This window comes from Caretta caretta, chromosome 10, assembly GCF_965140235.1.
Source record: "Caretta caretta isolate rCarCar2 chromosome 10, rCarCar1.hap1, whole genome shotgun sequence".
Lineage (NCBI taxonomy): Eukaryota > Metazoa > Chordata > Testudines > Cheloniidae > Caretta > Caretta caretta.
This window is the reverse complement of record NC_134215.1, coordinates 49,129,145-49,145,490: the sequence shown is the minus strand read 5'-3', so window position 1 is coordinate 49,145,490 and position 16,346 is coordinate 49,129,145. Positions and strand designations below refer to the sequence as shown.

At 47.1% G+C, this 16,346-nt stretch overlaps 1 long non-coding RNA gene across 1 annotated transcript; it reads left to right on the top strand.

Moving 5' to 3' along the window:
• Positions 1 to 252: 252 nt before the first annotated feature.
• On the top strand, positions 253 to 2,879 carry LOC125644328 (uncharacterized). The gene is made up of 3 exons (XR_007358966.1): positions 253 to 339; positions 512 to 694; positions 2,560 to 2,879. It is a non-coding gene; the product is annotated as an uncharacterized LOC125644328 (long non-coding RNA).
• Positions 2,880 to 16,346: the final 13,467 nt, after the last annotated feature.

Sequence of the window (16,346 nt, the reverse complement as noted above, 5' to 3'; positions counted from 1 at the left end):
CACAGGGGCCAGCCTTAACATCCCAGGCGGCCCCCTTGAACAGACTGTTCGTTTTGACACTGGAAGTTCTTAAGCAGGGATTTAAGTTTAATTACATATTGATTAACTAGAACAAAGGTGCAAAGGAGCTGGGTCTGTTAGAGCCTGATGGAATTTCAATTCTCCGCCTCCCCCCTTCCAGCCCCTGACGTTGTTCTACATTATAGCTAAAGTTCTGTGTCTAAATAAGCACAGCCTTAGCGCAGCTTATTTAACAGAACAAGGGAAGCTGACGTGCAGTAGTCATCCCTTGTGCCATTGCTGGGGAGGGCAGAACGGCTGGGTTCTCCACACCTACTGGTAAGAACAGGCCCGATTATTTGTGAGCTTCTGTTGCACGCGGAGTGACACGTGCTCACCCCATGCCACCTGCTGGTGAGGGCAAAGCTGACCAGCAGCAGGCTCCTCGCCACTCTCACAGTGACAGCTGCTGCTCAGAACATGGCTGATAGTTTCCCCTTTGCCCCCACAGGAGGCTTGCTGAGGGAGGCCCTGGTTCTAAATGTGGCCGTGCTGATTGTCCTTAACCCTGCATCTTGCTGGCGACTGAGGAGTTTGTGAGGATCCCAGGCCGTTGCTGATGGCAAGCCTAAGCGAATGCCAGTGCAAGGTGGGGGTTGTGGTGTTCTCAGGACACGGAGCATCTGTCTGCAATGTAAGCATAGGGAGAGATTAAAATGCATTGGTGCCTTCACCTGCCATTATGGATTTGTCCCCCACGTTCATTTTTATTTATATGAGGCTAAAGTCAGTCCAATTTGGAAATCAACTTGTCTAAGGAGCTCCCCTCAGATCCCATTAGCCTCATGTAGCTTTTCTATTCATTTTTGCTAATACTATTCACAAGACGGACTACAATAGCGTCTCTCCAAGCGGTTAACCCATTCTTCGCTGAGTGCCGGCATTGGGCGATGATGGTTGCTTGTAGCTAAGTGATGCAAGTCAGAACCCAGGTGAGGGAGAGGGGGATTCACAGCCATTTAACCCTTCCCAGCCAACTCATGAACGGTGCTGGAAGTCCTTGCATCCTGGCCTTCTCAGCTGGGAACAATGGGCGTGCACAGCATCGAAGGGCTGCATGTGGGGTGGGGAGCTGCTGCATGTCCTAGGTCTGGTCAGCTGTGGGAGCTCTAAAGCAGTGTGAGCGAGGCTGTTAAGGGAAAGTGCCTCCATCCGCAGCATGTAGGCCTGTTTTCATCACATTGTGGGCGTTGGATAAAGGTGGCACAGACAGACAGGGAAGCTGGGGGTGAGGAGGACTAAATTAGAAGGGAATGTTGGAGGTGGATGGGGAATTGTGGGAAGAACGGGAAGTAAAGTTGAGCAGACTGAAGTTAGATTTATTGGAAGCAACCAAAGGAGGACTCCCTGATCCCCATGCTTTCACTAATGCAGAGCCCTCTCTGGCTGCTTCAGGGACTGTGCCTAGTTAAGATCCAATGGCACAACCCTTATTTGAATAAGCACTCATGCACGTAGTCCCACTGACTTCCCATGGCCTCTCGCATGAATGAGTTCTTACCAACGGGATTGCGAATGTCACAAATGGAGGAAAGTGAGTTTCCAAATGGGGGGCCCTAGGCGCACACCCTGTCATGGCCTTACGTCTGTGCCCAGGGGCACTGCTATCCCCGACAGGATCTCTGGGCAGTCAGGGTGTCTCTCCAATGCCAGGCGGCTTTAATCTCATCATCGGAGAAAACCTTCCAGCTTTGAAAATCGGCAGCTGGGCTGGACAAGGAGCAACGAGGAGCTGACTTCTGTTTGCGAGACATTATTTAAATAACATCCCCGCTGACCCAGTCCAAGCCCTGAAAGGTCCAATTAAAGTGGGGAAAAAAGATAAGGCACAGGGCAGAAATAATCACGGTGCAGAAGCGAGAGCAATTGCTAACAATAAAAACATGCTTCTCCTTGCCATTGTATTGGAACAAAACGCTTCCCCTAAACACGCGAGGAACAGATTTGCAGCTGCCACATCTCCTTTATTTTTATTATTTATTCAAATTGGATGATACTGGGTGACTGTAATTAAAAGAAGAAAAATACACACAATAAAAAGATGTTTTAAATGGCAAGGCGCTGGATGCAACGAAGCAAGAATGTGTTCAATATTTATTATTGCCAGTCTGCAGGGGGAAAAAATTAAAATTATTTAGCCTGGGGAAAACATTTTAATTATTTAATCCAACGGGAAAAATAAGCAAAAAAACTAAAGCAAGATCCGCACCCCTCGCCCACAAACAAACGATACAATAATGTAAAGTTTGGTTAATATTTGAATGGGATAGAAGCCTGGAAATTCAGAATTAAGGGCACGGTCAGTTTTCCACTGAAATCAGTAGGAATCTTTCCATTGATTTCAGTGGGATGTGGCTCAGGCCACATGATATCGACAGCAGTCTTAACTTTGGCCCTTTGTATTACAATAGTCGTTTATTATATGAGCTCACAGCGTATAGGGTTAGATTCTCCTCCCTTGTGCACTCATTTTACACAGTGTAATTCTGTTCTGTGCAGGTAGTCCTGATTTACAGTGATGGAAGTGAAAGGAGATTCAGGCTCACAGTGCAAGTGAGAATCCTCTGTGTTATTCCATGGGGTTTGTGCCTCTTGTTGAAACAGCCATGGGGTCTGCAGAAGACCTGGGCAATCAAAGCTTATAGAAGGTAAGGTAAAGAGATGACTTGATTGTGCTCTAAAAGTACCTATGCAGGGAGAAGATTTGGGGAGGGGCTTTTTGATCTAGCAGACAAGGGCATAACATGATTCAATGGCTGGAGGTTCAAGCTAGACAAATTTGGAGTGGAAATAAGGTGCAAAATGTTAACAGTGAGAGTAGTTACCCATTGTAACAAGTTACCAGGGAACCTGCTGCATTCTCCCTCACTTGAAATATTTAAGGCGTGGCTGGGTGTCTTTCTAAAAGATGCACTGAAGCTCAATCACAAGTTATTGGGCAAGGTGGAATTCCATGGCCTGTGCTATGCAGCAAGACTAGATGATCACAATGGCCCTTCTCATCTTAAAATCTGTGAACCACACTGAAGCTTTTTGCCTTTGGAGCATCCTTGGCAACTGTAGTCCAACTATAGTCCCCGCCCCCAGCAGGACAGTTCCATTGTACCTACTCTGTTAGAGACCTTTCCTTCAACCAGGGATTTATTCATTGTTATTTGTATTATAGTAGTGCCTAGGGACCCCAACCAAGTTTGGGACCCCATTGTGCTAGGTACTGTACACAGAATAAGAGACAGCCCTGGCTTCATGTACTGCGTGCTAGGGGATAACAGGAGAGGACTCCAGGTTTCTAAAACTAAACTGACTCTTTATTTTGAGACCTACTTAGAGAGATGCAGCAACCGCACTTAGCACTCCAGTGTGTGCAACACAGACTGGCTTCCTAGTGCCTCCTGCAAATTCTTACCTCCTGCAACCTGTGTTCCTCCCTCCAAGTTCCATGCTGATCGCTACGTCTTTCCTTTTAACAATTTGTGTTGTGGTTGTATCTTTTGTGCAAGCATTTGCTGACTTGCTGGGGCCTGGAGTTACAAGTACCTGGTCCACTGTAGGGACATGCCCTTTACCGCCGTCCTATTGTGGCCTGTTAGGACTCAGAGTCCTTCAAGTATGCTGATCTTCAAACCAGTCTCCCACTTCTTGTGTGTGTTGTCACTTTTGCTTCCATTCTGTTTCTGCCTTCATTCTGTTAGGTTGCAGCCTGTTGGTCCTCCGTATTGCTTGTTTCTTCTGAATCTCCCATGTCAGACCCGCTTATGGCTGAAGCTATGTCCTCCTGGCTCTGGCCCCATCTGTCCAGGTGTACCACCAGCTGTGACCATGTAGCTGCTGTTATTAAAAGTGAGCAGGTCTGTTCTGACCTTTTCCCGGGGTCAAGATTTCATGAGTCCGTATAGTCTCCTCCTTTGTCTATGTTGCACTCTCAGCACATGTTCCATGTATGCTCTCAATTGGCATTCTTGCCTGGCTAGATATGCTCCCTGGCTCATCTCAGGCATGCCTGTAACCCCAGGTGCGAAGCATGTATTGTCTCATGGTGTCAGCTCCGAAATCTGCTGGGATTACTGCTCCATGTCTTTTCAACAAATCCTGTCTTGTGCATACAGCTCATCCTTGACCCTGGCGTATGAATCATTTCACTTCCTGTAGCCCCCCATCCTGTTTGGTGCTTTGTTGGCGCATCCCATCAGAGATGCAAAAGTATAGTAACATGTTGCTGGGCTCTCTCATGTTCCACAGAGCTGTCTGTGTTGGAATCTGCAAGGCACGCCCGGCTCAGTATAGCTGCCACCAGTGGTGACTGTCCTGGATATCCTTGCATCATACTGCTGGAATCTCAATAACAGTTGTTGTTACTTGGCTGCACTCAGCAGTCGCTTCTTCAAGATGCTTCCTAAAGGCTTGTGATGTGACTGCACGTCCACCTTGTGCCCAAAGGTGAACTGATGGAACCATTCCATTCCAAAGAGAACATCCAAGGGCTCCTTCTATCGGGGTGTATCCCTTTTCTGTGCCTGTCGGTGGTCTCTTCTGCAGTGCCTGTACATTGAGAGCCTTTGGATCAGTTAGTCATGCCGCAGATCCCTACCTCTTCACTAGCAGTCTCTGCACCCTCAAGCCCTGCAGGGAGTGCTGCTTTTTTTCTTTTATTCCTGGGGTAGCTGTGACAGTGGGGCACAAAGTGTGGTTTCTCTTTCCCACATCCCTTGCGCTATTGTTTGGGTGTTATTCTTTCTGCTTTTCTTGCTGCTTTCCACAGTACATATGCTGGACCATACATTCCTGACCGGTCTGTGTCCTGCTTCCTGGGTTTCTTTAGCTTGAGTCTGTGTACTTGTTCCACCATAGTGGCTGTCGTTATTTTGACCCTGTCCCTGGAAGTTCAGTTGTCCTGGCTATTTGGATGCATTTCCTAGGTGCAGATCTGGTTCTCTAAGCCATCTCTGCTGTAGGCTGGAATCACGTGTCCCACAAATGACCCTGTCTCTAATTAAGGAATCTTTTATGTCTCCAAAGTTTGTATGTGGACTCCAGTGTTCTCAGCTCTGTCATGTAAATATCTATACCCTCTTCTGCTTCTTACTTTTGGGTAAAAAGACAGTGCCCCTCTACCATCTCAATCTATCTGGGGTCACAGTAGACATCAAACTCCTTTATCAGCTATTTCAGGCATTATTTCTGGTAACAGTATCTCACTCACTTCTCCTCATTTTCCCCCAATGAGTTAGTAAAAAAGCTTTACCTTCGTTTTCTCATCTTTATCCTCCATAATCAGCTCTGTATATAGACTCAGTTCTTGCTTCCAGTGCTTTTGTGCTTGTGCAAGGTTTTCCATCTGGAAATCCAGCATTCCTGATGGTCTAAGTCCCTCCATGCTGCCTGTTTGCTCTGTTTCAAGGTTCTGTTTTTCTTGCCTGTTAATCATACTCTCTTCCTTGCTGTGGGTCTGGTAGACTGGCCTCTGCCATCATGGTTCATGCACCATAAACTGGGTAATAACAAGAAACGGCTCCATGTTTCTAGAACGAAACTCTTTTTTTATGAAGAGAACTGTGTGGAGGTATTGCAGCTACAGGTTACATTCCAGCCATGTGTACACAGACTGGTTCCTGGTGCCGTCTCCAAACTCTTCCCTCCTGCAACCTGTGGTACTCCCTTCAAGTTTTCATGCAGGTCCCTACTCCAAAGAGTTTTTCCCTGAGAATCTCTGAGTGTGCTATGCAGATAAAGGGCTGGATAGATGCTATCTTAGCACTTCTAGTTCAAACTGGAGATGGGAAATAAGTAACTTCCAGCTGATACAAACCTGTTAGAACCTTTAAAGTAGGTTGGGATCTAGAAAAACCAATCACTTTCTGGGGGGAGGAGGGGCTGTTATTTTTTTTCTGTATCCCACTTTAACAATTCCTCATTAGCCACTGAAAACAGGAGCTTAGACTGAAAATGCCATCCCAGCCCTAACTATAACCATCAAAGCGGCTGAGGAATAAGTGTGTCTTGGCAAGACAAATTGCAAGGCTCGATGTCAGTGGCGGTATCCCGGGGAGTAAGCGTCAAATGAAGGATTATCCTTATTTGTGAGGAGCCTATTCTAGCAAGAAACTGAATGAGGGCCATCTGCAAACAAAAGCAGGATGGCTACCTATGGAGTCATGCTTGAGAACCTGCCTTTGCCATCATTATTTATTCTATTTGGAACTTGAATTCAGCAGTCTGGCACACACAATGCTACAGGATCTCTGGGCTATTTTATCCTCCTAGGGGTCTTGCATGTCAAGCCAAACCCCACTTGATGCTGAAGTTAGATGACATCAGACATTTTCAGATTGGTGCAGCCCTGCTTTATCAGGCGGCTGTATGCTGGGCTGGATCCTGAGCTGTGGCTGAGGAATGGCTGACATTGCTCAGGAAGGGTGTACAAAACTGACTCTACATCATCTTTGTGCTTCCATGAATTTCTAGCTGTTCAGGGATTGGTCGAGGCTTTGGAGTAAATTAGAGCAACCTAAGGGCTGTTCCAATTTATGACTGCTATGAGGGGGCTGTTTCAGCAGCCAGGGATCAGGTGGGGCATAAAGGGCTCCTGGCCATGTCCCTTGCTGTGGCCACACTCCCTATACCAGAGGAATAAGAGCTCCTAGAGAGGCTCTATGCTACCCAAGGAGCCTTCAGCACTTGTTGGATCTTCTGGTGGCTAGGTAAACTGGCCTGAGGGCAGCGCTGGGCTGCTGAAGGGGGAGAATCAGGGCAAGTGCCTTGTCAGATGTGACTAGTTATGATTCTCTTAAAGTATTCATCACCTAGCGGCACTATCCAGGAGCAATTTCCATGAGCATTCTTTCCATTTGGTATATCATTAGCTTTACAATTTGGGAAACTGCCATGCAGGCGACAAGTTGAGAAGTTAAGGAAATTTGCCCTACCAGTGCAAGCGTGTTGAGCTTTGCTCCCACGGGGTAAAACCCTGGATCCTTTGAAATCAATGTGAATTTTTTTGCCATTGACTTTAACGAGTCCAGGAGCTCACTCCCAAAGTCCAAGGTCTATGCAGTCCATATCAATCTGAATGTTAACAAGAGAGATGTTCCTCTCTGAAATATGGCCAAGGCTAGTCAACCCTCAGCCCGCAGCTCTCTGATCTGAAAGTTGACTCGACTATCTGGTGGTATGAGGAGGTACCCTCTTCCAGCCTCCAATCCCTGTCTGCTTACTCCACCTGCCGCCTCTTGTCATGACCATGAGCTGTGTTCCTGGGATTCTCTGTGGAAGGGAATTTCTCATGCATTTGTCTGTGCAGCACGTAGCACAGTGGGGCCCAGATTGTTGGTCATGGTCTCTGGACACCACTGTAGCACAAATAAAACCAAGAACAAGAACAGGTGAATATCATCATGCTTAGGTGCTTAATTCAATCACCAAGGAAAGTTCAGTACTGAGCAAGCGGAGTGCATGGTTTTTAAATGTTCACATAACAAACATTCACAGCCAGTTTTCTCCAGATGAAGTCCAGGCTGCATGTCCATCATTGCAGGCTGTCTCCAAGTTGAGTTTGACCTTTGCTGTTGGGTTAAATCCAGACCAGGCTGGTAGTGAGTGACCAAAATTCATTACTAGGTGGCAGCTGCTTTGATGATCAGTGTGAAGGGAGTTGGTGGCCTTAGGCCAGTTCTTAGTGGACAGTTGTCTGAATCACCACAACCACTGCACAACTGGCACTAATTGGTACCCTACTCAGCAGCCTCAGAAGACAAGCGAAAGACTGTAGGAAAGCCACAGTCCATGACTGTTACCCTGCTCTGGGAATAAATAGAGGGTCTTGATTCAAGACAGCACCTTTCCACAATAACTAGTCTCTCTCTGCACAGTCAGTCGATCACATCAGTCCCTAGTCTTTTTTCTGAATGACCTTCAGCTGGCAGACAGAGGGGGACAGTCAGTGGAAGGAATTCCTGTGGCTGACAGACAAGAGATGAGTGCAGGAAGATCCCAGTGGCAGAGGGATGGAGTTCTTGTGGGCTGATGGTGGACAGGGACTGGGGACAGGTCCTACTGGGAGGATGGAATTCCTGGTTGGCCTGGTTGAAGATCACTTGGGAGAAACCCCAGCGGGAAGCGCCCTGACCTAGGAAAGTGAAAATTCTCCTCTCCACTCATGACCTAGTGATATTGCCATCTCAGTGCACTCCTCCCCATTGTTGCAAGGGCAACTATTAACAAAATCAGCTTCTTGTACCCGTGCCCAAACAAGCTCAGCCCAAACAAACTCAGCTTCACCCCCCACCCCCACCCCAAATCCTCACCGACCAAGAAAACCCTTATGCCATAAATCAAATTTGGTGGCACGGAGGTTCCATAAACAAGCTTATTTTCTGAAGCCAGGGCCCATTATGTTATCTGTCACTTTATTGGGGTTTCTGAGCCATTTATTTTTATGTATATACATCGGAGCTGGTGAGCTGGTGTTGGCCTGAGAGTATAAAACTGACAAGACATGGTAGTGGAGTGTGAAAACTGTCAGCAAAGCAGCAGCCTGTGAAATTAACATGATATGGAAAGCGTCAATGTTTATTTACTGGAAATATCTGGCTGGAATGCGCAGGCAGCAGAGGGCAACTGTTTCGTCGTGTCATGGCGTGGGGAGGGGCCTGCTGGAGGATGACAACAATTACATCGAAACATAGGAATTGCCAGCCTGGATCAGACCCCCTCACCCAGTGTCCTGTCTCTCTGGCAGTGGCTTTGGAGACAGGGGAAAGAACACAGTGGTAGATAGGTAATGCATGGGAATGCTGAATAGTTTGGTGGGGTGGTGGAACCCGCAAGACATGCAATACCAAAGGGGGCCTCCTAAAGCCGTTTACGTTGTTATCATTGTGATATTATGAGGCACAGGGCCTGATTCTCCCCTTTAAACCAATGGATGTTTGGTGCCCAGGTATTTGTGAATTCCACCTTTAAATGGCTGCTGTGTTCCACCTGCATGGAGGCTGCATTTCAGCAGTGGGAGATCAGCTATGCAGCTTGTACTCCGTTGGATGGTTTGTGATCTCAGCTGAAAGGCCCTGCACAAATGCCGGTTCAACTCCGCTACCAACAAACACACCTGGCTATTGCCATGGTGTCACTGGTGCTGGCCTGGCCATGCAGACCCATATAGCATGTGTGATTGGCACAACTTTTACATACCAGCTGGCCTGGCCTGACAGTCTCACTTTGAAACTGGAGGTTGCCTTTTCCTAGATGGTCTGCCTGCCAAGGTGGGCAAGCCCCACCTTCCCAACAGAGAGTGCAAGGGACTTGCCTAGGGTCACCCACCTGGCTGGTGGCAGAGCTAGGAATAGTAACCAAGTCTCCTGAGTTCCCGGCCAGTGCATTATCTGCTGTTTCAAACCACCTCCCTAACCTGCCATCTTTGATACAAGTATAATTTCTGCCTTATGAGATGGAAATAGATACTAGGCCTGAGTCCCCACTGCCTTGCCCCTCAAGACACCATTGGCACTTGGGCAATGTATGTGCAGATCGCTGTTGTTCTCATTCAGAAGGGTTTTGTGCTCACTTTGTCCTCAGGATACTCTGAGGTACGCCAAGGGCTCTTTCACACCCAGGCTGGCCCAGGATTGCAGGTGCAAAAAAGTGGCGTCAAGTCACCATTCCCTCCCCACCCCATGCGCCGGCCCAGCTGAGGAGTGAGCCCTTGGCATGCAAGTGGAGTGTTTGTGTGCACGGAGAGAGAGGCGTGTGGGTCTGAGGGGAAAGGGTTGGGTGAGTAGGGGGTATATGAACCTGGGTGTGCGGAGGGTGGGTGTGCCTGGACGTCCGAAGACCATGTTTGTATTGGTACATCAGCAGCCCTGGGTAGCCCCACCAGCCAGCAACATCTGTAACATCAACAGCTATCCCCTGTGCTGAGGGTAGGGAAGAAGAGCAGACGTGGAGCAGTAGCAATGGATAGTCCCCTTTGTCCAGCGACTGCTGGAGATAAATAGCACGCCCATGATCAGTATTAGAGGCCGGTGAGTCTCAACTGTGATGGACATGCAGTTCAGTTCCACTAAGACCTGGCAAAGCCCCGATGCTTATCCAAAAATCACAGCCCCCTTTGCCTGAGAAATTGGCTGGAGCTCTGGAGAGAACTGCCTCTTAGCTCTGGAGAGAACTGCCTCTCAGGACAGACTGGGTCTGGTTTGATCCCAAATAATCCGGCACTGTTCTACTTTACTTCCACATCTACCTCAGATTGAATCAGGAAGTGCAGCGGATCATGGGAAGGGAGCAGGGAGGGAGGGATCAAGCAAATGAAAATTATCCAAACCTCACTAAAAAAAAGAAAAAAAGCTTTGGGCTTGGCTCACATTTTGCCTTCACCCTTCACCAGCAGCAGCGGTGGGCCACTCCCCACCCAGCCAGTGGCCCAAAAGAGCCCATCTGATAGCAGCCGCTGCAGCACACCAGCTGAGGGCTGCGAGACTATGGCTGAAAGGACAGTATTTTTACTGCGAGTCCTGACCCGTCAGCGGGAAATTTCCTAGAGATGCTTTGCTGCCTGCTTGAAAGTGAAATGCACGGCTTTAATCCTCTGGTTATTCTCTCGCTCATAGAGGAACAAATTCCCTTCTGGTGTTTGAGTCACAGTCTCTCTTCTCAGCAGGTTGAGGACTCGTGTAGCAGCATCCCTGGTGCAGGAAGGCCCTTTGGACCCTTCTCCTTTTCAGCAAGTAAAAATAGGCGACTCCCGCCTGATTGATCTGCTGCCTTCCAGCTTTTCAAGGAGCGGATCTTCTTCTGTGACAGTCTCCCACCTAGTTGGGTGCCTGGTGAATCTGCTGTTAAAGGGCAAGAAGTGGTTGTTAATCACTTAAAAATAGGCTAGCCTGATTCTTAGTTTCACCAAGGGGTCTTTGCATTGCTCTGGCTGGCCCCTTGCCACCCACCAGGCAGCCGGTGTGATGTACCCGAGAATTAGGCTCATGAATCTTTCCTGGAAGGGTTGCTGCTCAGTCTCATCCCACTGCCTTCCGAAAGACCCCATGGTGAGCAGTCCCACATATCCACTCTATCCAGGCCTGGAACCGAGCCAGCACTGACAGGATTTAAACACCTCACAATTGACCCACTGTGGGCTATGGCTGTGGTCCAGGCACTGCAGCCCCATGCTCTGCTGTTTCTCTGCATTGAGCCACTTACTGATGAGAAATCTAATCTCACTGCATTATACGTAATTGGTTTGCCCCATCTCTCTATCTGCCTTCCCTCCCTGCATGCTGCCCGTCCCATTTTCATGCCATAAACACATTTATCTAGAAGCCTTGATAACGGCACAGGGCTATGAGCATGATTGCTGTAGAAAAGCACCCACCTGTCCTCTTTCGTCTCCTAAATCCAAATGACAAGAAACAGAGGAAAACAATTTTCCAAGCTCATGGCTGAGTGCCAGCTCTGATAAAAGGCCATAATTAATCTCCCCAGCTTTATTAGAATATCATTACAATTAACTTAGCAATCTTCTGTTGATCAAAGCCATTGTTCCCCACAGAGTAGAGGAGACTGGTGCTGCTGGAATTTGCATGTGCTGAATTGAGCATGGATTGTGCACTTGTTAATATCATCTAGATCCAGGTTAGTGCAGCATGTCTACCAGTGACCCTTCCAAGAGTCACAATGCGAATTTTAGGGAGTGGAGCTGGGTGACATATTTTGGATGAAACTTTTTTTCACCAGAAAATGCATGTTTGGGTCAACTGAACCATAGCATGAATTCATGGGCAATTCACCAGATTGTTTTGGCTACAAAGAAAATATCCCAAACGCCAAAGATATTTTGTGTTTTGGTCAAAATGACTTTTTGGTTTGAATTTGTCTTCCAGTTTATTTTCTTCAGAAAAAGAAGTTTAAAAAGCCTCCAAAACCATGAAAGCAAAATGTTTCATTTTTTTCCAGTCAATATTTAATTTGATGCCAAATAATTTGGGGGTTATTTTTTCATTTCACTTAAATTTTTTAATTTTGGGTCATTGTGAAACAATTTTTTCATTCAGCCACCGAGCTGAAAAAAATGGTTATTCTTGCACAACTCTACATGGGCAAGTGTATTGAGAGGCCGTATGGCCTAGTAGATAAAGCCCGGAGACCTAGCTTCACAGCGTTTAAGGACAGAAGGGACCATTGCCCCTGGAGCATCTCAGGAATGGACTTGTGATGTGAGGAGGCACAGCCCCTCGCTCCAGGAGGGTGGTAATTTGCTGCTGGACTCTATCAACTGTAACCCCATTCTCTGGGCAATCCTAAACCTCTGACTGCCAGAAGCCAGGAGGGGAAGGCAGGGTGGATTGCTCCAAAATTGCCTGCATTGTACATTCCTCCTGCAGCTCTGGCACTGGCCTCTGTCAGAGACAGGATACAGGGCTAGATGGACCATTAGTCTGACTCTGTGTGGCTGTTCTTAACAGCAAATCACTACCCTGCCTCCCGCTAGTTGGAAGGTTGGTTGGGGATGAGCCAAGACTCCACCATCCTCCAACCAGCCCTTCCCATCTGCTCTAGGAGGCAGTAAATGGAGGTGTCACACCCTTTATTCTGCAGGCCAGGACTGAAGGTTTGGGGAGCATAGAATGATAGAAATGGAGGACGGGATGGGATCTCGATAGGTCATCTAGTCCAGTCCCCTGCACTGAGGCTGGACTAAGTATTATCTAGACCATCCCTGACCAGTGTTTGTCTAACCTGCTTTTAAAAATCTCCAATGATGGAGATTCCACAACCTCCCCAGGCAATTTGTTCCAGTGCTTAACCACCCTGACAGTTAGGAAGTTTTTCCTAATGTCTAACCTAAACATCCCTTGCTGCAATTTAAGCCCATTGCTTCTTGTCCTGTCCTCAGTGGATAAGGAGAACAATTTATCACCATCACCTTTTAAACAATATTTTACATACTTGAAGCCTGTTATCACATCTCCCCTCCTCAGTCTTCTCTTCTCCAGACTAAACAAACCCATTTTCTTTCAACCTTTCCACATAGGACAGGTTTCTAGACCTTTAATCTGTTTTGTTGCTTTCCTCTGGACTTTCTCCAGCTTGTCCACATCTTTCCTGATGTGTGGTGCCCAAAACTGGACACAGGACTCCTGCTGGCCTTATCAGTGCTGAAATTACATCTTGTGTTTTGCTTACAACACTTGAGCTAAAACATCCCAGAGTGATGTTTGGTTTTTTTGCAACAGTATCACATTATTGACTCATATTTAGTTTGTGATCCACTATAACCCCCAGATCCTTTTCTGCAGTCCTAGACAGTCCTTTTGTATGTGTGAAACTGATTGTCCCTTCCTAAGGGAGTACTTTGCATTTGTCCTTACTGAATTTCAGCCTCTTTATTTCAGACCATTTTGCCAGTTTGTCAAGATCATTTTGAATTCTAATCCTGCCTTCCATAGCATTTGGAACCCGCCCATCTTGGTATTGTCTGCAAACATTATAAGTCTACTCTCTTGCATGTTCAAGAGCATAATGGTGTGTGCGGGGGAGGGCGGTGGGCATTATTTCCCATTACGCCCCTGAATAGACATATAGTCCAAGCTACAGTCTAGCCCTCAATGACCTAAATTGTACCTGCAGATATTGTGGGTGCAAAATTGTGCCACCAAGTTGCACGAAAAGGGTGGCTGGGGCTTAAAGGTCTGGTGTTATCTGGGGCTGTTTCTAGCAAGCAGACATCTACGCTGTATTCAAAAATGTGATGCTAAGCAGCAGAGAACACACCTGGGAGGCTGCATTGCATAAGTCCCCGTCACATACACGTCTTCAGCGGCTGCTTCTGCGAGCCAGCCAAATTGATTTTTTTCCCCTTTAAGTGAAAAGAGCATCAAAGCATTTGTTTTGAAAGCAAAATGCCCCAATTTCCTGTAGTTGGCAAGAAGGTAGAAACCAGACCTGATGGGGCTCACTCCTGTGGAGTGCAAGGACCTGATTGGGCTCTCATTTGCATCTGTGTAGATCAGGAGCAACACATCAAGGTTAATAGAGCTACCCCTGTGTAAAAGTGATGTGCGAGCAGAACCAGTTCTCAAGCATCAATTGCTTAGCAGTCACTTTAAGCCATTTTTCAAGCCACTCCCTCTTGCAATGAAGGGTGAGGCATTTGAACATCTCACTCTTTTTTTTTTATTAAATCTCATTCATTTAGATTGTCACCACATTAGAGCCCTGGAATAAAAAAAAGGAAGGTCCAATTTTGGGGCTAATCAACCTTGCCAGTGTCCCTTTACCTGCCACCAAGGAAAAAGGAACAGCTGTTCCAATCCATTAGCTCAGTCCAGATATCACTGATAACCACACAGCTAGTCTGCAACCCTTATTCTGCTGCCTTTACCACAAATCCTTAACCCTTGAGAGGTGGGAAAAATGGAAATGGTTTATTTTTGAGCTGTGAATGGGATTCACACAGTGATGGGTGCCATAGTGTATCAGGGTGTTGGTGTAGAAGCACCTAATTAGCTCCTGCCCTGTCAGCTCCAATGAAGGGAAGCAGATTGGGGCTGATGGAAAAGGCCTGATGCCTGCCTGAGGATTGGCAACATCTGCTGACCTGACAAGCCAAGGGCTATAAAGGCTAGGAGGGGGTGGAGTGGGTTGTGTTGTGTAGCAAGGGAGAAGCTAGCTAGCTAGCGACTCAGCAGAAAGCTGGCTCTGCCTGTAAAGGAGGTAACCAAACTTGTAAAGCTTGTATATAGATGGACATGGGTGGTGGGACAACATTAAGTAAATAAAGACATGGGTGTTGCACAACCCTGAGGCCTCTCTGAACCTTATTGGGGAGAGCAAGTGGGCCCTAGGAAGAGGGGTGGTTTGTGAATCCTGTTACACATAGGTATTTGTAGATGTTAAAATAAGCAAGCCACCGTTGATAGAGAAGGGCTGGGAGTTGTAGTATAGGTAACATGGTGAAGCTATCCTAATACTGTGCCTTTAAGAACTAGCTTTTTAGCTGAACTGCTATCCACAAGTGTAAGTGGATTGTCCATCGTGTGCTGTCTTTTAGCCAGGGCTGGATGGCTTTCTAAGAGAGATGTTCTCACTCAGTCAGAAGTTATAGTCTTGATGCAGGAATTACTAGATCAGGTTCTCTAGCTTGTGCTAGGCAAGATGTCAGCCAATGGGCCCTTCTGGCCTTATGAATCTACGAATGTTCTGTTGACCAGAAAATTCTGTTGATACTCATTGGTTGATTGTGTTGAACTGGAAAAGAAGGGTGTTGTTTCTTTATGGCTGTGGTGCAGTTCTCTGTGTGTCTGTCTAGTCTGGGTTGCTTGCTATGAAGTTGGATCAAAAGGGGCTGTTAAAAGAATCAAGCAGGAAAGGTAAGATAATGACACAGACAAGTCATGGAGGAAGCAATGGAGAAGCTGCTTGTCTGGCTTCACCCAGGCTAGAATAGTTTACTTTCCCCTGGCCAGATCAAAGGGGAGAGTAACAGCTTCTAGATGCTAGCTTGCAAAAAGGGAGGGGGTGAGTGCATTGTCAGAGGATTGGCACTGATGGCTCAGACACAGAGTCAGAGGAAGCTTGCTGCAAGCATGCAGTCTGCCTTCCAGGCCAGAGCCAAGAGGGATCCGCCTAGCTGAGCAAGGACAAGCTGGCAGGTTAGGGGAGAATTAAATGTCTAAGCTTTGCTTTGCCTTTTGAACCTAATGTACCCAAGTACTGTCTGCCTGTTGGCTAATAAATAATATCTTGTTTGGGGAAGGGTGTCCTGTGTCGCCGCAGACAGTTGCTGGTTACACACTCCCAAGAGTCTCCCAGCAGTGGCCCAAGTTCCTTTGGCCCTGCTGAAGAAGCCTGGGTGAGAAACAGAGGTGCAGAAGTCAGGGACCCAGTGTGGGAGTCATGGGGCTCTCCCTTGAGAAAAGGAGGCCTAGGATCTGGTGCTAAGAGGGATACACTCCCAGAAAGGCTCCCCAAAAGCTGTGGAGGCAGAGCCTGCCCTGTGGTATGACAGCCACTGAACAGAGCAGACTTGTTTGCATTGTAACAAGTATTACATATTGTCTTTCATACAGTACAGTAAGAATTGTCAAGTCTCATTAGTGCCATGTTAAAGCACTACCTTACAGTGAGAACCCCTCTAAAACCCCCCTTCAAAACCAAAGGGAGAATTACATTTCAGGTGGATCCATTGAAATGAATCAAAATAATACTTAAGAGTACTGTGCATTCCCCACACTCCAAACAAAATCATACATAAAACCAGTTGCAAAGCCCTTTGAAATGAATTCCTGAGGAAGGCATCT